Source organism: Microtus oregoni, unplaced genomic scaffold (assembly GCF_018167655.1).
Source record: "Microtus oregoni isolate MIOR12 unplaced genomic scaffold, Mior012 000001F_ref0000356, whole genome shotgun sequence".
In the NCBI taxonomy this organism is placed as follows: domain Eukaryota; kingdom Metazoa; phylum Chordata; class Mammalia; order Rodentia; family Cricetidae; genus Microtus; species Microtus oregoni.
This window is the reverse complement of record NW_024543060.1, coordinates 20,564,465-20,589,932: the sequence shown is the minus strand read 5'-3', so window position 1 is coordinate 20,589,932 and position 25,468 is coordinate 20,564,465.

The window sequence follows — 25,468 nt, the reverse complement described above, 5'->3', positions numbered from 1 at the left end:
GATAGTGGTGCTATAACTCATGGCATTAGCTTCATGATCCCAGATTTTTATAGTATTCTGGTACAAATGAACATTCCAAGTGTTGAAAATATGTTTGGACTCTCTTCGCGATGTACCCAATCAGGTTACATGACTTTGAATAAAATAAATTGCCAATGAGTGTGAAATATCAGTTTGTATAATTACTTATATTTTATTGATAGTTACAGATCTCTGTTTATAAAATATAGATTGTATAGCACTTACATATTACTTCTTTACTTTGGGAAATCAGTGATTTTAAAAAAAATTATGTATAACACGGTCATTTATTATTCTTTCTGGTGATGATGTGGGATTCTTTTCTGTATGCTGTGAATATGCTTTATTATCATTGGTTAATAAATTATCTGCTATTGTCCTATGGAAGCACAGAATAGACCAAGGCAGGAATTCCAAGAAGAGATAGAGGAGTAAAAAAGGCAGCATCAGAGAGAAAACATGTAGCTGCTGAAGGAGACAGATGCCCTGAAACCTTACTGGTAAACCATGAGCCTCGTGTAAATATAAATAATAGAAGTGGGTTTATTTAAGATATAAGAATCAGATAATAATAACCCTAAGCTATTAGCTAAACAGTGCTGTAATTGATATAGTTTATGTGTAATTATTTCAGGTCTAGGTGACCGGGAATGTACTAACAGTCTCCACCTACTTGGTGGAACAGGTAATAAAAAAATCCCACTGATAAGTAGTGTGATGAGGATACATAAAGAAAGATGAATGTCCAAAAATTACAGAGTTCAGGTTTCTTGATATGGCCATGTAAATAAGAGTGGTGCCTATAGGCTTATATAAGTTAATGCTTCATTATCAGTGAATAGCAATATTTGACTGAATTAGAAGGATTACACTTCCTGGAGTAAGTGCAATATTAGGGTTTAGCTTTGAGGTTGCCATTGCCCATCTTCCTTTTTCCTTTTTCTCTCTCTTTATTTCCACTCGCTTCTGCCTGTGCAGAGCAGGATGTTGTTCTCAACTTCTTCAACATCTATTGCTCCAGAGCCATGTATGCTGGCATGTTCTCCACCAAGATGGAAATGTACTAGACCACTGAAATCGGAAGAAATCCCAATTAAACTCTGTCTTTTATACACATTACATTTGGTCATACTGTCTCTTCACAACAATAAAACAGTGACTAAGTTGGAAAGTGGTACCACAAAGAAGGGTATTGCTGTCATAGGCCTGATCATCCAGATTCTTGGAGGACTATATAAGACTTTGTGTCTTTGGACTAGAAAAGGAGTTGATGATTTTAACCAGATACTTAATGGGTCATTCTACTAGTAATATGGGAGACAGCAGTGCTGAGGGAAATTTGTACAGTGGGGTGTAACTCAGGGAATTTCAGAGAGTAAGAATATTAGTAACTGGCCTAGATATTATTCTTGTTATACTTTCACAAAGAATGTAGCTACTTTGTGACCCCTCCTAAAAAATCCAAGGCTAAATTGAAGAGTTTTATATTAAATGTATTGACAGGTTGGAACAAACCTGAGTATTCCAACTACTGACTCAGCCATAAAGCTATTAGTAATCACTCTTATGGAAATCTATAGCTTAAAAATGAAAGAAGCAAGCCAAACATAGAAAAATTTAATATATAGTGTGTGAGAAGAAAAGCACCAGGAAAGGCAATGTAAGAGCCAAATCTTGTGCTCAGAGAGATAAAAAACAACTTAGAGAAAATCATTATACTAATTTGAAAAAAAAATTGAGTAGCAACCTCAGGGAAAGACACCAACTAGCTGATTTCCTAACCTGTAGAAATGAATTAAAAGATTAAGACCAGTGAGCTAGAGATGCTTAGTAACCCAAGACAGTCCTCATTTAATTATATAGAAAAAAAGGGAACTATTGGGAGCTGCATAACCCCTGCTTCTTGATTTTCTTTGCCTACCTCAGACCCTTTGCTTACTGGAGTGGATGGAGTAAACAATTTGTTTTCCTGTGTCTGCAGCTGCTCTGAAGAGTGGTTTCTGGTGTGTTTACAGCTGAAAATCCCAAGAGCAGGGGCATGGCTATCAGTTAAGGATCTCTATATAAGCTTTCCTGGAGCACAATAAAGTTGACATTCTTGTTTCAGGGATGACCCATGTCCCCATGTTTCTCTCTCTCTCTCTCTCTCTCTCTCTCTCTCTCTCTCTCTCTCTCTCTCTGTGTGTGTGTGTGTGTGTCTGTGTGTATGTACTTGAATCTCCAGCACATTTCCCAGGTTATGAACCATCCCACAGTGTAGGTGCTACATCTATGCATCACCGAGAGGCTGTGGCTTACTGGTTAGGTTCCAGTGTTCTCCTCCTTTGGCAGCTACATGACGTCTGCCTGAGTCTACCTTTTTTTCTCCCTCCATTCAGTTTACTTTTCTCAGCCTAGCTCTATTCAGCCCTATCATAGGCTAACGCAGTTTCTTTATTAAGCAATGGTAATAAAAAACATATTCATCACATACAAAAGGGAATTTCACATCATCTCTTCTTTTTCTGTCTAAAAAAAAAAGAAAGGTTTTAACTTTAACAGCAAAATTATATATAACAAAATAGGTAGCAATCAAGAATTACAAGAATTACACTTACAATATTTAGTCTATTTGTATTTGGCAAAGTTAAAGAAAATACTCTATCATCTATTTTATTTTTGTGAGTCTAAAGTTGCGTATTTAGTTTACCTTTTATCATAACTAAGGAAAATTATAACTGTAACTATCTGTCTTTAACTCCATCAAAGACTCCAGACAGATATAATATTACCCAAGTATACAGAAAGTGCATTGTAAGCAACTTCCAAAACATTAAAATTGACAGAGACAACTCGCTGTCTGGATAGTCATCCAAAGTTTCTGTGTAGTGTTGAGGCATCCATATTCACCCTACAGGCCCATTGTATCTGGCAGACTTTTCCATGAAGCACGAAATTTGAAAGACAGTTCTGCCTATATTGGCAATTTGTCAGTCACTTTCTTGTGTGTCCTGCAGGATGTGTGGCAGACTCTATCTGATCTGTCTTTATGGTGTATTATATATTATGTATTACAGATCAGACAAAAATAAACCTCTGAATGGGTAACAGAGTTTTTAAAAAATGTAGTAGGCTTAAGAAAAAAATATGGGTATAGGATGTTATAGAAAGAAATAGTTTTAAAAAATAAAATAAAGTATGTAAAAAGACAGTAAAAGTAATATAAAAGAGTACAAACAGTCGTAGATTAAAGGGGTAAAGATAATAAAATAAATATTAAAAAGTAACAGAGCAAGAAAAGTCATGTAATGGTCAAAAATACATCGAGAGTCTGGATTATGTATATCATTTTATTTTATTTGAATATTTTGACTGTGTATTGGATAATTACAGACAGACATTTCATTTTACAGGCTGCCAAGCTAATCCAACATATGTTTTTTAAAGGTATTTTGGCTTTAAAATTTGAGACTAAGTATATGCTACTTTGGAAAAGAAGTTCTGCTTTTTCTTCCATTGAGGATGGGAACTTGTGGATTCCTTTCAGACTAATGTGGTTTGATGGAAAGAGACTCCCTGGAAGTTCTCCATGAAACCTAAAAATACTTTGCCCAACAAATATCAGGTAGTAGTTTGGAGAAAACTATGCCCAAATTCCCAAAATAATTGTTTATAAATATTTGTTTTAATTTAAAGGGAGATATGATATAGGAATGAATATTTTACATTGGTATGGACTTTTGTTTACTGATACATTTAAGGTCAATTTTGTTACATGTATATTTCTACTCTTGTTTAAAGTATTCAAAATGTAATGCATAATTAAAAATTACAGACTGATAGATAATCATTTGTAATAGCCAAACGTCTAGTCATGTTAGTTAGGTTTTCTACATTTACAGATATATTTGAGAGGAATAACTTTTTTTGTTTTTTGTTTTTCGAGACAGGGTTTCTCTGTAGCTTTGGAGCCTGTCCTGGAACTAGCTCTTGTAGACCAGGCTGGCCTCGAACTCACAGAGATCTGCCTGCCTCTGCCTCCTGAGTGCTGGTATTAAAGGCATGCACCACCAACACCTGGCAGGGATAAGTATTTTTCAAACCTTTCAAAGAACTGCAGACTATGGCATTTAAAATGTTTTGAACTTTTCTCAACAGTGAGACACGTCTGCTTCTGGCAGTACCAATCTACTTCAAGAGCATTATAAGCGTCAAAGACAATCAATCCTTTAGGTGTTTGTCAGCTCTTGCGTGGACTGCGTGCTGGTATGCTGGATAATACTGGACATGTAGGACCCATAGAAATATGATTGCTGAACTTGTCTACAGAAAATAAGGCAGTCCTTCAGGGTTCCTGCTTTATAGATACTGACATTTTAAGGTGACCTTTATTGTATTTAGTTTTTCATCTGAATTAGTGGTGTTATACATAGTTATATTTTGGGGTGATAGATTTATGTGACTCTATAATCCAAATAGTGAGCCTCTCAAACAATCAGGTTATTCTCTTTGTATAGAAAATTATATTAGAGTTGATTTCTTTGACAGAGAAAGGGGTCTTGGGTACAGTACTTGTGCAACAAAATTTCAAGAGATGAGTTAATAATTAATACAACTACAAGTTAACATTACTATTGTTTCTTTTTATGACTTTTAACTAAAATGGACATTTCCACATTTTTGAAGCATTTCTCATCCATGTTTTATGAATTCTCTTTGCATTGTTAGTATATCTGTCAGAAGTCAAAATATTTTGTGGAGTACCTAATAAATTTATGTGTTTGTCCATTCAAGAATAAGGTATTGAGTTTCTATTATAATCCTTGAATTCTTAGTTCCAGGACACAGTAATGAAAATATTTTATTACATCTCACTATTTTAATCTGAAGACAAAACAAAATGATCCAATTATTATTTTAGATATAAGAATAATGGATAACTTGAGTTGTATAAAGTTTATGAAATTTATGGAATACATGGCAGAATGAGTAAAGAAAGCTTCTCTAAACTTTTGATGTTCAAGCACTGACTCAAATATCCAAAATCATTATTAATGGGAAAATATAGAAAATATAACTTAGTGCAGAGAATTACCAAGGCCACATGAGTGAAGGAGTGTGACATTTGGATGTCATGATCTAAAAAGAGTAAGGAAGGCCAAGTAGCAAAATCAATGGACAAGACACAGGAAATGAACTCAGAGTTATTGCCATTGACAACTTATGTCTTGATTAATTAATTGACTGGTGAAGCCAACTCTTGAGAATAAATGAAATAGCGATTAATAGAAAAATTTTATTTCTTTTTACGTTTCCTTCCCTTGATTTCCATTCACCTCTTTCACATAATTTTTTTCTCCATCAACCATCCACTACTATCTTTGACACCTTAACTTCTTGACTTCTAAAATTGAAATGACATGTAATTATAAAAAGTTAATGTTTATTGGAATTTCAGTTGAGAATAATCTATTTGTGGGAGTTATACTGTGGTTGTATAATTCACTCACACTGCTTAGGTTTATACAATGATGCTCTAGTAAGTCAATTAATAAGACACCTGATTATTTAGATCTAAATTTAGTTAATGTGACAAAATTATTTTCCAAGCGTGGTATTTATCATTTTCATTATGGAAAACTTCAAGGAGTATTTCAACAATGTCTTGAACAAAATGCAAAGTCTTCTCTTGAAATGCTTTATGTTTTCTTTCTACTTTTGTTTTAAATAATTAATTTCGAATTACCTTATGAAAAAATATATTTATATTTCTACATCTAAGGTTAATATTATAAGCACAAAAGTATTTTAATTATAGCAGTTTAATTTTTTTGCTTTGTAAATATGTTTTATTTCTTTATTTTTATTTAAATAATTTTTTCACTTATTTTGCATGCCATCCAGTTTCTTCTCCCCCCCTTTTCTCCTGTCCCCTCCTTTTTCTCATTTATCCCCTCTCCATCTACTCCTCCTCTATCTTCCTTCAGAAAGGTAGCAGCCTCCCATCTGCTTCCACAAAGCATGATGCCTCAAGTTGAAGCAGGGGATCTAGCTCCTCCCTTTCAAGCTCCAGCCCTTACATCAAGGTGGGGCCAGGTTATCTGGCATAGGGAACAGATGACCAAAAGCCAAATATACTCCAGAGAGAATTCCTGCTCTCACTGTTAGAAATCTTAATACTATACCAAGCTGCACGACTGTCACACCTTTGCAGATGGCCTAGGCTGGTTACATGCAGGCTGCCTGAGTGTTGGTCCAGCATCCTTGACCATATGCTATCTCAGGTCAGCTGTCTCTGTGGGGTCCTTATCTGTGTTTCAGTGTACTCTTTATTTTCTGTTTTATATATTTAATTTCAACTGATATCATGAGTTAACTGAAGCTAATGTTCTGGGACAAAAATAAATTAGTGTAAAATGATAGATATTACATGTATACACTTGGAATATAAATGGTTTACAGAATGTTTGGAATCTGAATGCAAATGCTACAAAATATATTAGGTATTACATTAAAGTAATACATTAATTATTTTGTATATAGGGGATATTAGATAGTTTTAAATTGTTACTCAAATTATCTTAAATATTTGTGAGATTATTCATTTATCTATATTTAAAATGACCTATAAATATATTATGTATTTCATGTTTTTATTGTACATAATTCTGAAATACCATTTTCAAAAATAGGGTGCCTTGAAAATTAAAAAAAAACAAGTTATTGTAAAAAAATGTCAAAATTAAATAGATAAAGCAAAATGATCAATAAATAAATAAACCATATTATACAGAAAAAGTAACAAACTAGTGATAAAATGTTCTACAACATTTTCAGTTTTACATTCCACATTTTTGTTTATGTTGCTTGTTGGCATTTAGGGTGCTGTAGCAGTTACTTTTCTGGTTTCTATGTTTAAAATTTTTTTCTGACAAAAGGCAATTAAAGTGAAAACACGAGTTTTGTTTCAGAGTTCAGATGATCGGGCATCTCTTGGGTATATTCCCAAGAGTGGTATTGCTGGGTCCAGGGGTAGGTTGATCGCGAATTTCCTGAGAAACCGAAACACTGCTTTCCAAAGTAGTTGCACAAGTTTGCATTCCCACCAGCAATGGATGAGGGAACCCCTTCCTCCACAACCTCTCCAGCAGAGGCTATCATTGGTCTTTTTGATTTTAACCAATCTGACAGGTGTAAGATGATATCTCAAAGTTGTTTTGATTTGCATTTCCCTGATCGCTAAGGAGGTTGAGCATGACCTTAAGTGTCTTTTGGCCATTTGAACTTCTTCTGTTGAGAATTCTCTGTTCAGTTCAGTGCCCCATTTTTTAATTGGGTTAATTAGCATTTTAAAGTCTAGTTTCCTGAGTTCTCTATATATTTTGGAGATCAGACCTTTGTCTGTTGCGGGGTTGGTGAAGATCTTCTCCCAGTCAGTGGGTTGCCTTTTTGTCCTAGTGACAGTGTCCTTTGCTTTACAGAGGCTTCTCAGTTTCGGTAGGTCCCATTTATTCAATGTTGCCCTTAATGTCTGTGCTTCTGGGGTTATACCTAGGAAGCGATCGCCTGTGCCCATCTGTTGTAGGGTACCTCCCAATTTCTCTTCTATCAGGTTCAGTGTGCTTGGACTGATATTTAAGTCTTTGATCCATTTGGACTTGAGTTTTGTGCATGGAGATAGATATGGGTCAATTTTCATTCTTCTACAGGTTGACATCCAGTTGTGCCAGCACCATTTGTTGAAGATGCTTTCTTTCTTCCATTGTATACTTAGCTCCTTTATCGAAAATGAGGTGTTCATAGGTTTGTGGGTTAAAATCTGGGTCTTCTATACGATTCCATTGGTCGACTTCTCTGTTTTTATACCAATACCAAGATGTTTTCAATAATGTAGCTCTGTAATAGAGTTTGAAGTCAGGGATGGTAATGCCTCCAGAAGTTCCTTTATTATATAAGACTGTTTTGGTTATCCTGGGTTTTTTGTTTTTCCATATAAAGTTGATTATTGTCCTCTCAAGATCTGTGAAGAATTTTGATGGGACCTTGATGGCAGGCAGCATGGAAGGGAAGAAAGAGCAGTGAGAACACAAAAATCTTAGTGTCACTGTGTCCACAGGTCAGGATGTTGTTGTGAATTTTTGTTTGTTTTGTTTGGTCATTTAATGTGTGGCTCTTTTGGTCTTTGATGTTCACCACCCACCTCCCAGATATTTACAGAGATTTAATTATTTTTTAAATAAATTCCTGGCCTTAACCTTGCTTGTTTCTACCCAGTTTTTCTTAAATTATCCTACCTACCTTTTTCCTCTGTGTTTTTATCTTTCTCAATTTTATATACTTTTCTTTACATCTTATTCTTTGGCTGACTGTGTAGCTGTGTGATTGGACACTTCTTTTCTTGTTCCTTAATCCTCTTCCAAGATTTCTACTGCTTTTTATTCTCTCTGCCTGCCACCCCTGTTAATCATTCTCCTTCCTAGCTACTGGTCTTTCAGCTCTTTATTAGACTAATCAGGTGTTTTACAAGCAGAGTACACAGCTCAGCAGAGTTAAAGAAACGCAACACAAAAGAATTTGACACATCTTTGCATCTTTAAACAAAAGTTCCATGGCATAACAAATATAACACATACTCAACTAATATTTTACAACATGAGGAAATAGTAGACAGTAAATATTCATACATATTACATTTCCATACACATTATATTTCTATTTTTTCAGGCTAGGACCTCAGTCCATCCATTAATTCATTATTTGTTAAGATGGGTCGGTCCTACTCTTCCAGTTGAACTTATCTAGATAATCTGTCAAATGCTTGCCTCCTCAACATTTACTTTCAATTTGACAGTATTAAATATCACAAGTACCATATTAGAGTACAGTTACTTTCTATAAAAGCAGTGGTTTCAGAAAAAAAAATTATACTGCATGTTGCATTTATGTTTCAGTCCTCAGGGAAACTAGAACGGAATTTTCTGAATAATTAAATATTGACAAGTAATTTTACTAAGAAGTAAAGAGAATGGGCATTTTTCCACAGTTGAAATTACTGCCTTTAGCTACAAACACAAGAAAATTCAAATGGTATTTATTTGATATTTATTAGTTGTTTGTTAAACAAATTGAGATAAAACTATTGGCTAATAAGTGTTATATAATAAACCCGAAAACACATTCCATTCATGCTGCCAGGAAAATAATGAAAGTCTGACTGTGTATTTTCCATACTTTCAGCAAATACACTTCTTATCATCTGACATCTTACTACTCTCTACTCTGACTCTTCTGTTCCTATTCAGAGACATGGGTTGGTACTGTTAACCTTTGCTGGGAGATGTATTAACTAAACAACTTTTCACCTTCTGTACACTTCTTTTATTAAGATACATTCTTTTTGTCTGACTCTTTTACCTATAGATTTAATGTTTATCCACCCTCAAAGCCTAGTTTCATAGTTTGTTCTCTGAAAGGATGAAAAATTATTATGCAGTTACTAACTCCATTTATACAAGACAATTTGTAATTTAAATTATAATATTTCATATACTGCTTTCTATTTCTTTTGCCATTTGCTTAAAAGCTTTTTTAACTCTAAATGTATCTAATAGTTCTTAATATGCTAGTAGATGCTTTAATTCTATTGTACTGGATATCTAAAAATCAGACATCAACCTTCCATCCCTATCAGAGTATGCTGTACAGAGCTTCATGGAATTAATTCTTTGCAAATTGTATGAAATTCTCAATTTCCAAACAGGATGTAGAGTATGACCCATTAAGTAAGTATTAATTCCCAACCTATTTAGACATGCATTTTAAAAATTGGTCATCTCATTTTTAAAAACTCCATGATGTCAAGATAGGCAGATGTAGAGAAAAACTTACATTGTTTTATAACTAGAGTCAAAACATGACAGAAATAAAGCTGACAACAATTCAAAATAATATTCTAAAATTCTGCATGTTATTTTGCATATAATAGTAATACTAATGGAACAAAAAACTTTGTAAGACATTTTTCTTTTTTTTAAATATTTATTTATTATTTATCATGTATACAATAGTCTATCTGTGTGTATGCGGAAGGCCAGAAGAGGGCACCAAACCTCATTACAGATGGTTGTGAGCCACCATGTGGTTGCTGGGAATTGAACTCAGGACCTTTGGAAGAGCAGGCAATGCTCTTAACCACTGAGCCATCTCTCCAGCCCCAAGACTTATTTTGAAAATTTTTATCAATTTTAAGTAATAATTTTCAATTAAATTAAAATTTACATGTGGACAATAGCACAGTGATATATTGCTTGCTTTCTGCTATGGGACTCTCCTCCATGTGTGATCTGGCCAGACTTCAAAGTTCAAATATACCGAGTTATAATCCACATCTTGGCATGACTGTCATTGAATCCAGTGATGTTTAGCAAAGTCTAGTAATTAGCATTGGTTAAAATTATGATATTTTCATTTTTCCTCTCATGACTCTTGTCTCCATAGTAAGAGGAAAGGGTGTGGTTTTATCTCCTACCTCTATTGTCTTGCTATAAAATGCAATGATAGAAATATGTGAATAGTTTTTGTAATAGAACTTTATCTATAACCAGAAAGAAATCTGTCATTTTTTTTTGATTTAAACACACTTCTGGATCATTAACAATGGAAGCCTTCATTTTAGTAGAATAATAGATAGGCAAACAGACAGAAAGATAGACAGATAGATACAGATAGGTAGAAAGATGGATGGATGGATGGATGGATGGATGGATAGATAGATAGGTAGATAAATAGATGATAGATGATAGGTAGATGATAGATAGATAGATGATAGATAGATAGATAGATAGATAGATAGATAGATAGATAGATGATAGAGGTAGAAAGATGGATGGGTAGATAGGTAGATCTTAGAATGTTTCATGTTTTCCAGAGAAATTGTAAATTGGTAAACTGTTGAGTATCATTTCCCTATAGTTCTGAGTTCTGCTGTCTCTACATGACCTACATGTCTTAAGACCTAATATCAGAAAAGGTCATTTATTAATAAAATATTTATTCAGAGCCTAGTGTTATATAGACCCTCAAATGTGAACATAACAATTTCAGTATTTGTGTGCATATGTATTATTACTGGAATACCTATAAAGCTATTCCAAACACAAACTTCACATGAATGTAAAATTAAGGGGTGAAATATATGTATTATTCTACAAGACAATTTTAAATGGATGATAAAACCATTTTCAATCTTAAGAAACGTCCTTTATAAGAGTATGTCTCAAAATGAAAATATGTGTCTCTCCATTTACACGAAGTTTTCTGTTGGAAAAAGTGGTGAGCCCAGCAGGACTCTGGAAAGAGCAGTTCCACCAGATTAGGGTTGCAAACACGATTTTTAAACTATAGACAGGAAAGTACAGATAAGCGATTTCCACAGATGACTGACAAATGTTTTCTGCATCACTGCAGTGTTGGAGCTTTAGTTGGTTTTTAAAATAACAAATAATGGGAATCTTTTGAAGAAGAAAAGCATGTTTATGCTTGAACTAACACTCATCTCTGGGGGGAAAATCTTAGTGCCTTTAAGATGAAGTACCAACAAAATGTTTCATTCTACAACTGTTCCAGGAATAAGATAACCTTGAGAAGGGTAATGAGGAGGGGTTTGTGTGTGAGTGAGTGGGCATGTGTGAAATAAAATGGTCAGATATCCAGTGAAATACTTGTTGAGAACATATACATCTTAAAGTAATTCAAACTTCATGTTTCTTTTCCAAATTTAATTATCCAGCATCACCGTTCCATGTACATTTTATGAGTTTCTATAAATGGATGTTAAGGATTCCTGGGGACCAGAAATATGGATTTTATTTTTCTCCATATAGTGTTAAAGATAGATATATACAGATGTTGGAACAAAAATGGAAAAGTGATAGAATGTACCTACGCTGATGAGCCCTCCAATTTTCCTTCTTAAATTTCCATTATTCTCTAAGCATATGAAATTATTTCACCCTGTTGATTGTAACTTTAGGAGACAATTTTCATTGATGAAATTAAAAAAAAAAAAACATATCCTAGAGAGACCAGTAAGTAATTCACTGAGAGACTTTACAGAAGGTAGGTCTATTTGTACTTGACTTGTTGTTAATATATTTTCCCTATGGGTCAACTACATGGCAAGAAAAAAATACCACTAGTTGCTTTGCTTTTGTCATTGTCATTTTATACCCAAATGGTGCTCTAACAAGTACAGTGTCTATGGAGTACAATGCTGCCCTAAGAATTTGTCAGGAAGCTTGTGTACCAGGTCCAATGTTCTTAGATTCCCACTGGTCAAGCTAAGTGCCCACCTCCAATTCATTGTGACTTTGATATGAGCAAACCAGGAAACAGTCTCAATCTCTCTCTCTCTCTCTCTCTCTCTCTCTCTCTCTCTCTCACACACACACACACACATATATACTTTTATATAAATATATATAAATATATATTTATAAATACTTTTAAATGAAATAGCGCTATGTACATTTCTTCTCTCCTCAGAAAATAAGCCTCTCTTCACCCTCTCTTCACAGTAAATGGAGACCAAAAAAAAAAAATCAAACCAGAATTTCATTCTTACCCCATTCTTTTCTACCTCCAAAATCTTCTTAATAAAGTTGTATTTATGATCTCAATTTATTACAATCCTTTTGATAGAGAACTTCATGACCTATATTAAATAATGTTAGTCTTACAGTGCTAGTTTCCTGATGTAAGTATCTCAAAAGAATTCACCTTTGGCAAAATAAGTTCATGATTTTTTTAAAATTAAGTGTCTGTTTTCCAGTTAATGCCTATTAATGATATTTCAAAATTAATATTAGCATGCCAGTGTTGGTTTGTCATTAGTTACATGTGTTCAATTCCAGAAGCAACAATTAATAAATATTAACAGGAGAAGTATATGAACTTACTATGAAAACTGAATGCTGAATTAGGGTAATATAAGAAATATCATCCTTTCTTTTCTTATGGTTTTGAAGGTTGAAATGTTTATTAGTTGTCTACATAAGCATTTATGGATAAGTTGTGTTGATTTCTGAGTATTTTGGAATTAATGAATAATATATTATGTCAGTGGATTGAATAACACCAAGTAAGTATGTACTTAGCCTGTGTTGTTAACCAAGCTACATACTTGTATTTGGAGGTGCACAAAAGCACATGGACAAATGATAAATGATATTTTATTATTTAAAGTTTCAAGCCTTCTTTAATTTGAAAGAGTACTTTATACTATGTTCTATGTAACACCTGAGTTTTTAGGGGCATTTCATACTCAATACATAACATCCTGTTCCTGATGCTCAAAATCTCATGGTAATCACATAATATAGAGTACACTTTGTCCAATCTCCAGCCTTTAAAGTTTCACTTGTTTTGAATTTCTTAGTCCATTTGTTCATCCTTAGCACCCTTCTAGCTCCTATAGAGTTCAGAAGTTTGACTCGAAGATCTGGAGAGATGGCTCAGTAAGTAAAGTGCTTGATGTGCAAACATGATGCCATGAGTTTGGATCTCCACTACCCACTTCAAAGATGAGCTTGGTGTTGTGTATATGGAACCCCAACACTCAGGGTAAAGAGAAAGGTAGATAGACAGTAATCAGACAGCCTCGTCAAAATGAAGACTTCTTTGTTCAGAATGGTACTGTTTCGAAATATAGAAAGTAAGTAGAATGACTTTCAATATTTACTTTTTAGTAGAATTCCCACCTGCACAAAAATGAACAAACACAAACACACACACACACACACACTCACACTCACACACACACACACACACACACACTCACACTCACACACACACACACGCACACCGAAGTCAAGTCTACTGATACTACAGCCAAATAGTCTCCATTGGAGTACAGCTTCAACCATGTTACCTTAAGTTAAGCATTTTCCTAAATAGCTAGTTTTCAGAATATTCCTTTCTCAAACATATACAACATTAGTAGCATTTATCTCTTGATCTTAGTGCAAATCTCAAATAAATTTGTTCATATTAAATCTTAGTTTAACATAATCATGGATAATTTTGTTTTTATTATTTATAAATTTTCTTTAGTAGCAGGTGATTTTATTTCAGTCTCAGTAACAATACATAAAATGGGTGCATCACTTGAAATACTCCAACTTACCCCTTTGTGTCTATTTCTGATTCTCATTCTAATTTGTATTGGCCAAATTCCCTAGAAACACATATGCAATATCATGCTAAAAAATGTTTACAAGATCAGGGTTAGCTAAACTTACCTAAGAGTAGAATAAATTAGAAATAGATAGCCTAGTTCACAGAGTAATAAAATGCCCAATAGTTAAAACAAACAGCAGCAAGTAACAAAATAATGTCCAAAGTATGTTCATACTTGTTGCTTGACATAACACAACAATTTACAAATAAAAATATTTGTAAACCCTATTTAAAAAGAGCAAGAAAAATAACCATGAAGATAAGAGCACATAATATATTTGAAAATGAAAAAAGAAAATTTTAGTAAGATTCTTCATAGCTTCCATTTGGAATGTCAATTCTAGCTAATTTAATAAACTCATTAAAATGAGTAGATCAGGTCTCATTAATATAGGTGTGTCAGACATTTACTTATTTGCAATGCTGTTTGTAATAAAGGGAAAAATGTAAAACTCAATGTCAAGAAGTATATCAAGTATTAAAAGGAAACTTGGATATATCTAAAATATTGGAATTATTAGAAGTATTTGAAGGAAGTATTATTAATGTGTAAATGGCTTTAGTAGAAATCACTACATTCAAATTCTAAGCAAGAAGAAAGTGATATTATAGGCAGAGAGTTGGTAAATATAAGAAATAATAGGAAGTAATCAGGGATGGTGGCACACATTTGCCATTGCCAATCTGCAATTTATAATAAGATATTGTCTCAAAAATGCACAGCCAACAATAATGTTATAATAATAATAAGGTAAGTAAAAGAATCTTTCAAAAACAAATATAAAATTAACAATTTAGTATATTATACATGGTGGATAAAAAATAGTTAACAGGTGCACTCAAAACTAAAATGAAAATTTAAAAGACACCAAAAAATGGAAAAGACTATGTAAACTGTGAAATAAAATGCAAAAGGGTATAACATACATGTAATGGAAATATCTGAAGGAGAATACAAGTAGATGCTTTTGTGGCATAGACTAACCTCAAATTATGAGAGCAACTAAAAGAATCAACCAGACCCAAAAGCAGGATGACCCAGAAAACTTCTACAGTTGCATGTTATATTTACATCGAAATAGCCAAATGAAAGGGAGAGTCCAAAATGAAACTTAAATCCAAAATCTTACATATGAAAAGGATGGAACAAAGCTACCAATTTCTGTAGATTTCCTAAGATGCAGACAAAAAGGAAATATGGGGAACTGGTCACAGTGATGATTATGAAAGAAATAAGAAACATCTGGAATTTTGCATTTGGAATCATCTTTGCTCAAAAAAAAAAAAAAGAGCCTTTTCCAGGAAAACAAAACATAATGGAATGTTTTCCATTAACTTCATTGTAAGAAATGTTCCTCTTTATCTTTTCTGTTTTTCTTTCTTTTTCCCTTTTTCAGAAAAATATTTATGGTGCCACACGCTGGTTGTTGTTGTGGTTAACAGACATCATAGCTGAGAACTCGTGGGTGTTTCCCTCCTGTGCATGGTGCCTTTGGGGACCTTGGAGGTAATCCACATGGAAGAGTCTTTCAGGTCAGTTGCATCTCAGAAGCACCTGGATCCTACATCTAAATTGAAAGTACCTTCAACAACAGGGATTTAACTTCTACGACTGGTAGCAACCAACAGAAATAGTTATTGTTTATAAGGTTTTGGGAATCTCATGGACAAACCTGGCCAATAACTTAAATGAGAGCTTCTCATTGCACGGTTTTGCAATTTTTGATAGATAACTTTTGGCTCTTAAAGGGAGCACTGTCAGCCCAAATGATAAAATTCTATTTCAACGTTATATGTATGTTTATACGCCAAGTACTGTAGGTACTAGTAGGTGCATAGTTAATCATCTGATTGTTTGTGACTTTCTCACACCTCCATCAGCTTTTTTATTCACCCATACCTCCTTCTATATTTATCTCCTTCTCCACTACCTATATTTTAGCTCCTGTTTCCACATTTTCTCTTTATATTGCTTATACTCTGCTATTCCCTTCTGTATTGATGCCCCACCTCCTACTCCCACAGTGGTATATTTTTATGTTTCTGGATTCTAAATTTATTTTAGAATATATCTGATCACATCTGAAATTTTGAAGCTAGAAGCCTCAGATGAGAGAGAACATACAAAGTTGTCTTTCTGGGTCCGTGCCACTTCAGACTCAATATGATTTTTTTTTCTAGTTCCATTCATTTACCTGAAAAGTTTATGATTTCATTTTTCTTTATAGATGCATAGATTTCCATAGTGCTTAAATATATTTTCTTTATCCATTAATCAGCTGAAGGATATTTAAGTTGTTTTAATTTCCTAACTCTTGTGACTAGAATAGCAATGAACCTGAATGAACGAGTATCTCTGTTATAGGGTGTGGATGCCTTTAGGTATATGCAAAGAAGTGGTATAGATGAGTCTTATATGCACATTGATTTTTAGACTTCGGAGAACACAATACACTGATTTCTGTGACTGGGCATTTTACATTCTTATGAAAGGGAATGAGAGATCCATTTCCACATATTCCCTCTAGAATTTATTGTCAGTTGCTTAATGGATGGTTGCCATTCTAGCTAGCATAAAATAAAACCTCAAAGTTATTTTCATTTACCTTTCCATAATTCCTACGAAAGACAAACATTTTTGAGGTATTACCCCCTTTTTTCTCTCACTTTGAGAACATTCTATACATGATCCAGGACCATTTTTCAATTGGTCATTTGCTTTTTTGACTACTTTATAAAGATTTCTCTATATACTTAATATTAATCTATTTTAATAATGAAATGCATCCAAACTACATATAAACTGTTTAGTCTTCTAGATGAAGCATATTCATCATTCTGTGTAGTTTTATATCAGTTTGATATAGGCTAAAATCATCTGGGATGAGGGCACCTCAATTAAGGAAATGCATCCATTATGACCAAGCAGTAGGCAGATGTTCAAGGGAGTGGTTCTCAACTTGTGGTTGTGACCCCTGTAGGTTAAACAAGATCCTTCAATAGGGGTCATGTAAGACCATCAGCAAATGCAGATATTTATACCATACTTTATAATAATAGCAAAATTATACTTATGAAGTTTCAACAAAAATTATTTTATGGTTTATTAGGAATAGTTGCAGCATTAGAAAGTTTTAGAATCACTGCTGTCGGACATTTTCTTAATTAGTGATTGACGGAGATTGTCCTAGCCCATTGTCCTAAGTTCTATAAGAAAACAGGCTGAAAAAGCCATAGGAAGAAAGACAGCAAGTACCACAAACACCCATTGCCTGTGCTCAGCACCTATCTCCAGGTCTTGCTCTATTTGCCAAACTTCTTGAGTTGGCATCCTTCAGGGATGTGCTGTGATGTGGAAGTGTAAGCTAAATAAACCCTTTCCTCGCAAGATGTTTTTGTTATGGTGGTTCATCACAGCAGTGGAGACCCTAACACATTCATCAAAAAAATATATACATATATACATACATGTAAGTTAATGATAGGTAGTTTTCTAAGTCAACTCAGTAAATTAATGATACTAATGAAATGTAACACCACATATAATTAATGTCATTATTAATAAAGTGCTAATTATATTGAATCATATCATAGCAAAACCGAAATTAAATAAACCCAGTTACTACCTTTCAGTTTCTCAATTGAAATTTTCTGTATAGTTCAACCATTTATTTTAATAACTCTAGCATCTAACATTTTCCCCTTCTCTAGGCTACTGACATGTTGAATGAAGCCTGGATAATCAGGGCCATATGAACTTGAAACACAAAAGCATTTGGGACTTGTTGGACAGTAGACTGCTTCTCTGTCTTTGGCTAAGCTTAGGTAGAGTGTGATATTTGATGCTAGTCTTATTCAAAGCCTCTACAGTAAGGATGTCTTTCTGCCTCTGTAGCTAATCCTGCCCTGCATTGGTAGATGTACGGTTGATTACATTCGGTCCTGTTCACTCTCAACCTTGTCAAGCACAATGTTTTTCTGGACAGATTCTATCTTTCCACTTGGATTTTCTGCATCTAGGAAACAATTTGTCATTATATCCACCTGGTTGTTCTCTTCTTCATGATGTGACCACTGAGTGACTTTGAAACCTTCTGTGAAGATCTGTAGTGAGGCTTAGCCAATTTCCTCATGAACTGTCTGAGAGCATATGCGAATTCTGGAACTAAGAACTGTGAGCTACAGCTAAATCTTAAACTGCATTTATTCCAAGCTCAGCTTGGAAAATGTGTGTTTCCTACTATCTCGCACTGTCTTGACTAAATTTATCCTCAGTTTTAACTACTCCATCGGAAGTCTGTGAAATGAAAAGTTTCCGTCACATACATCTCAAGATCCTTGCCACCAATTTTTTCCTAATAAACTGGACTGCTGAGAGCAGGTTATCTACACACACTGTCATATGAAAATGAGTCAGTATTTCACTAAAATACCTTTTCTGTTTCTACTGAAGTAAACAGAACAATAATAACCTGCAGAAAAAATATGCCACAGACACAGTTCAAGTTGAAGTGAATAACATGAAAATATCAATGCTTTGATTTAAAATGTCTTGTCTATTCTCAATTTCCCAAAACAGCAGAAAAATACTTCTATTTTACAAAGTATTTCCTGTTCAATTCAACTAGATTTAACTATTATGTTTTTATTAATATTTAAAAAGGAGAGCTTATGTTAATCAATGTTTATAATGTTACTGTTTGACACGAAAGACAAATTCTGATACTGTGTGGCACAATATAGCAAAGGCAGATTACAACTATATTTATTATTTACTCCAAAACAGAGAGAGAAATTTGAATGTACTGACTTTGAATGCACAAGATACCTCCATTAAGGAAACTGGTTAAGCTAGCACAAGTAAAACATTCAGAGAGATATATGAAGTAAATATGCCAAGTTACTCATTAGTTCAAATGAAATCAAATAATATCAGACCTTTGATATGCATAAATGTTATAGGATAATAAAAATATAAAAGATTAATTCAAAAATTTGAACAGTAATTATTTTTACCAATAGATCACCATTAAAAACTTCTTTAATGTAAAGAATAATATGAAATCCAATTTTCTGAATTCACATCTGGTGTTCTAGTCTCAGAATTTATTATTCCTGAGACAATCTTTCTATATTCCAAAATGGCAATTGAATTAATTCAACATTTTTTGAAAATATGGAAAACAATGGACACAGTTTGGAACTTCTTTTTATTTATAGGTCCTTATTCTTTATTTTTTTTTTATTTTTTTTTTATTTTTTTTTTTTAGGTTTTTCGAGACAGGGTTTCTCTGTAGCTTTGGAGACTGTCCTGGCACTAGCTCTTGTAGACCAGGCTGGCCTCGAACTCACAGAGATCCACCTGCCTCTGCCTCCCGAGTGCTGGAATTAAAGGTGTGCGCCACCACCGCCTGGCCTAGGTCCTTAATTTTAAAAACTACATAAACACTCCTCTCCTTAACATAGTTATTTTCATATATTTCTTATTTTGGGTTTGTTTTTGTAATAAATGCTGACCAAAAGCAATCTGAGATGGAAAGGATTTGTTTGGTGAACAACAGCAAAAGTCTGGAGGAAGGAAATAAAGGAGCATTCAAGGGGGGGGTGTTGCTTACCTGCTTGCTTCCAGTGAGTTGCTTAGTTTTCTCTCTTGTACTTCCCAGGGCCACCTGCCAAAAGATGGCACCATACCTCATGGTTTGGGTTTTTCCACATCAATCAACAATCACAATTTGTCTCTCTAATGTAGGTATTTTCTGAGTTTAGATTCGCTCTCTTTAGGTGACTCTAGCTTATGTCAAATTGACAAGAAAAAAAGAGTAATATATTCCTTTTTCAGGCATGAAACTTCAATATATAATATATTGGGAACATGAGGGAAATCAATTCAGAAGCAGGGACATTTTTTTATGAAGTCTTAAGGAATAAAATTGTTTTATAATTACCTAAAATTATAGCCCTCCCCCTCAACACACTACCTCCATTTCTTGAAGGAAGTTCAGCTACTTGGGGTGATACTGCTCTCTGCCAGAACTATAGACCCAGTACCAGGCCCAAGACACCTCATTTTAAATGCTTGGTCAAGAAAATTCAAATGATGCTCTAAAAATATGGATTATATAACCAATGCAGCCCTTATTTGCCTCTCCAGGTTTGAGTAAGTGCCCTGATTGATGAAGAAATCACACACCTAGAGCAGAAGACTGTGGAGATTTGAAATGGATCTTACTTGCAAGTCTTTTTCCTACAGTCTAACTTTGAGTGTTTCAGAAAATATTTTGAGTTCCGCCAATGGACAGAAAGAATTAAATAATTCTGTCCAACTAAAACTCTTCTAAACCACAATAATTACCAGCAAGGCAATAGTTAACTGGCTTTTTAAAATTCATATAAAGTGTATAATTATATAAATTATAAATTTCCTAAAATAGTATTTTCTATCTATATGTTCTCAAGTAATATTAAGCAAAATAATGTAAGTAAATTAAAAAAGAAATTGCAGAATATAATCAAATATACAACTTGATAAAAAATATAACATAAATCTTTCAGGGCAGAAATAAAATTCTGAGAATTAACTGTCAAAGGCAGTTTTTATTAAGTTCACTTTTAATCTCATTTGGCAAGTCTATAGTCAATTAGCATGAACTTCATTTTCAAATTATAGGAGATAGGTATGGTCTTCATAGCAATAACACTTTTAAAATTATCTTTCTGTTGATTCTATATGTCATTAAGGTAATACATAGTAATTTCTGTGATGGTGAACCAAAGGGAAGGAAAAAAAATGACAAAATGTTGATACATTTAATGTATTTTGTGTTCTGAGAAATGATGCTATTTTAACATAAGACAGATACATTTTTTCAGAAATAAAAACAAAAAAATATTTATAAAAGGAAAAGTGTGAATTTACAAACATTTACTTTAAAGTGTTAAAATTTTATTTATCCCAAATTTAGTAACAGTTAAAATTATAGCTGGGATCTAGTTTTCAGGCAAGAACAGCATCTGCTTATTAAAAATAAATTCTGGCCCTAGCCCAGGCCAAAGAACTGTAGTACCCAAGTAGAGGGGTTGAAATAAGCACTTCAGACAAATGTCCCAACCTGTTCTGTTGGGTAATATGTCCTGCAATTCTGAAAGAGCTTGAATTGAGGGCTTGGTTAAATGACTGCCAATTGATTTTTGCAACATGCCCTGTTTCCAGAACATTGGGTGCACACAAAGAAAAGAAAACAATAATAAAATAGAAAACAACTATGCCTTTTTGAAAGATATATTCTTGAAGAATAATCCTATGGAAAAGGGAAGGCTTAAAACCACATTGGAGGTCAAATTGTTAGCTGGGTATTTCAAGGAAGTCATAGGAAAAGAACTACAGACATTTTTGACACAATATTATGTAATATATAGTTTTGAACAAAAAGTATGTGAGAAAAACCAAAACAAAGATAATACCATAACATTCAAAGTAAAGAGAGTTATAGGGATAAAAAATGCAAGCTTAGCTGATTAAAAAAAAAAAAACCAAAAACAATTATAAGTGAATATGGATACAAATTAGGAGATGTCTTTGGTTAGAGCAGGATGGAGTAGATATGGGATGATATTATTCCACATAGACAAATCATAGAATAAGTACATTTGATAATAGGATTCTGTCTGCTCCAACGCTGAGCCAATAATAATTGCCCACTGATAAGAGGTAAGGTGTGTCATAAAATTTAGAGCATGTTTTTGTGAAATGAATTATAGCACATGTTTAATGCTGAAACAACGTCAAAACATTGGGCTTGTAAATCTGTAAGTGAGATTTTGACCTAACAAAGCAAAGATATTACATAAAAATTGCCTATTTTGGAAGATCTGGCCAAACTGCTAGTGTAAAGATTCTAAGAAAACTATAATTGATTTAATACCACCTGTTAATAACAGAGAATACAGAAGACCGATGAGAAACACTTTGGTCCCTGAGTCTATTGTAGCCACCTCCAGCTCCTCCACTGTGAGGTTATCCACTCCTAGAGAATTCCTGCATTTCACTGTCTTAATAATTTCCTCTATCTCGCTTCTCTCAATGTTTGATATTTCCTCATGGTCTCTAGTGTTCAAGCGGCTGCTGAACTGTTCTCAGTGTAGTCTACACTGACAGCATAGGGTATCGGGTGTCAAAGTATTGTCTTCCTCTTTGCTTTACTTCCCCTAGTTCTGTTATTAAATGACTTTGCCCATCTTTTTGCACAGCAGAGGTCAAGTAGTCGCTCTCCTCTATTGTTTCTTTCTCTGAATTTATATGTTTACATGACAGTATAGTTCATTCTTACTTTGGATTCCACTCTTGCATTGAAATTATCCATAACGATTAGTATGTCATATTTATGCACCCTGCTGACCTTGTTCTGTAGATCTGTGTAGAAACTGTTGATGACATCCTCTTGTGCTTCTACTGTTGGAATGTATAGAATAAAGAGGTGAAGAGTTAGTCACAGCAGGTTAAGGGAATGGGGACATTGAGTTCTTGGGACTGCTTCCTGTTGATATGAGGACATTGAGTTCTCGAGACTCTTTCCTGCTGATTTGAGGGTGTTGAATTCTTGGAGAACCTGAGAAAGCTGGTATGCTGGTCATGTCCTTGGGTATCTAGTTTTTTCACTCATGTCCAGAGTTTAAGGTGTGGAACTTTCTGGTGTCTCCTGGACTCAGTTGGCTACCTAGAGCCACTCCTCAGGATCCTCCATGGTCACAGAGGGCAGGAGCTTCAGGGCTGCATTTGCCCTTTGCTGATAGGGCCTGCTGGACTTCAGAAGATCATATGGGTTAAGAATTTGTAGAAAGATAAGCCTATCTTACATTGAGTAGCTAGGCAGTCAATTTCACTCCTTTGTCCCCGGAGATCTTTTGGGGTTTAGATGAATAGCTGTCCAACCTAGTGGTGAGTGATTTCACTTGATGAAGTGAATTGCTGATGGATATTGTTCTGTGCCCATCTGTCTTCTGTCTTCTTTGAAAGAAATGGAATTGTGCCAACCTGTCTCTCCATAGTAGCCAGTGTTGTGTGAAGTAGCAGGATCCCCCTGCCAGCCTCAGCTATGGGCAGGCTGAGTCATGTACCCTGGCATGTACCAAGGCAGGTCAGAGACTGGCAGGTGAGAGACAGACAGATTCGTCATGTGGAGAAAGCTTGGGTATGAAGAGTTTATTTAGTGAGTATTGGGAGGGTAAAGAGGTTTGGATGAAAGAGAGAAAGAGAGAGAGAGAGAGAGAGAGAGAGAGAGGAGAGAAGGACAGAGAGGGGGGAAGAAGAGCAGAAGGGAGGCAGAGGCTGCCTCTTCAGATTAAGAACAAAGACCCCCATGGCTTTTATAAAAGCCTTTTTTTCATGTATTTGACTTACTATCATTTAAATAGAGAAGCATGGTGTTGAGTCTCTTACAATTCTTAGAGTTAATTCAATTTATTGAATATGCATATCATCCTTTTGTATTAATTTTCAGAAATATTCAGACATGATTGCTCGATGTCTTCATTTATTTTTAACATTTTATTTTTGTGTTCCTATTATAGTCATGTCACTTCTTCATGACTTACAATTATGGTGTTCTCTTCAGTTTGTTTTCCCTGTATTCTCCTTGAAATAAAGTTTTAGGATCTGAGAATCGCACTAATTTGTGTTTTTATAGTCCATTGATTAATTATTCAAAAGAATTCATCATTCTTAATTTCCTTATGGCATTCATTTTTTCATATTTTTCTGTTTTCCCTCTGCTTTTTTATATTATCAATTTTCTCAATATATTATCTTTTATTTTATTAAAGTCAATAAATACTTAACATCATTCTTGAACTTACCTCTGTCATTTAAAAGTCAAATTATTTCATTGGTATATGATATGACTATAACTAAATCACAGATTCTATAGGAATTTCAGATCTAATGAATGCTACCCAGTAAAGTCATATAATTGAAAAAATCAAAATCAACATAAAATATCATTTGCTTTTCTCTACACCCAAAACAAACTTGTGAAGTGGGAGTGTCATATATCAATCTGTTGATTTCATTGGTTAAGCAATAAAGAAACTTCTTGGCCCTCATAGGTTAAAACATAGGTTGGAGGAGTAAACAGAACAGAATGCTGGGAGGAAGAGGACGTGACTTTAGACTCTACAGCTCTGCTCTCTGGAGCACAGACGCCATGCCCCGCTCACCCGACCAGACACACGCCATGAAGCTCCTGCCCAGGATGGACGTAGGCTAGAATCTCCCTGGTAAGCCACCTCATGGGCTACACAGATTATAAGAAATGGGCTAGTCCAGGTGCGAGAGTTAGCCGAGAAAAGGCTAGATAGAAATGGGCCAAGCAGTATTTAAAAGAATACAGTGTCCGTGTAATTATTCCGGGGCATAAGGTAGCCAGTCAGGCGGCCGGGGTGCTGGGGACGCAGCCCCGCCGCTCCAATTACAACAAACTTGAGAAAGAAATTATTTGTTAAAATATTTTTCACAGTACATAAATATATAGTACATAGAGATACACCTAAACAATGAAGTTAAGATTACTGCAATGAGTAGTTCAAAGACTGAAGAAAGAAATTGATAAATATATGAAAAATGGAAATAATAAGTGTTCCTGATTGAGAGTCATCAGTATTGTGGCATGCTAATAACAGCAAAAGCAATCTTTAAATTCAACACAAACCCCATCAAAATTATACTACTTTTTGTATACCTAAACTGAAAGATACTAAAATTCACTTGTAACCAGAAAAGACCACAGATAACTGGAACTATTCTAACTTGAAATGATGATTCTAGAAATACCACAACAACTGACTCAAATTACACCTCAGAATCACAGTAATAAGGATAGCATGGGCCTGTCAGAAAATATCAGATACTCAGGCCCACAAAACAGAACTGAGAATTCAGGAATAAACTAGTAAAGCTATGCACACTAGATTTACCACAAGGATATTAAATATGCAAAATGGGGAAACCATATCCTATTCAACAAATGAGGCAATCAAAAATGGTTACCCACCTGCAGAAGAATAAAAATGTGTTGTGTTTTCTTCTAACTCTACATAAAAATCCATTTAAAAAGAGTCAAAGGCCCCGATTTAAATTGTGAGACTTTGAAAATGCAAGAAGTATAAATAAGTAAATAAACAGAAAACAAACACATCAATAATGTGCAGGAATAAGCTAAGGTTTTATTTATTCAGGATT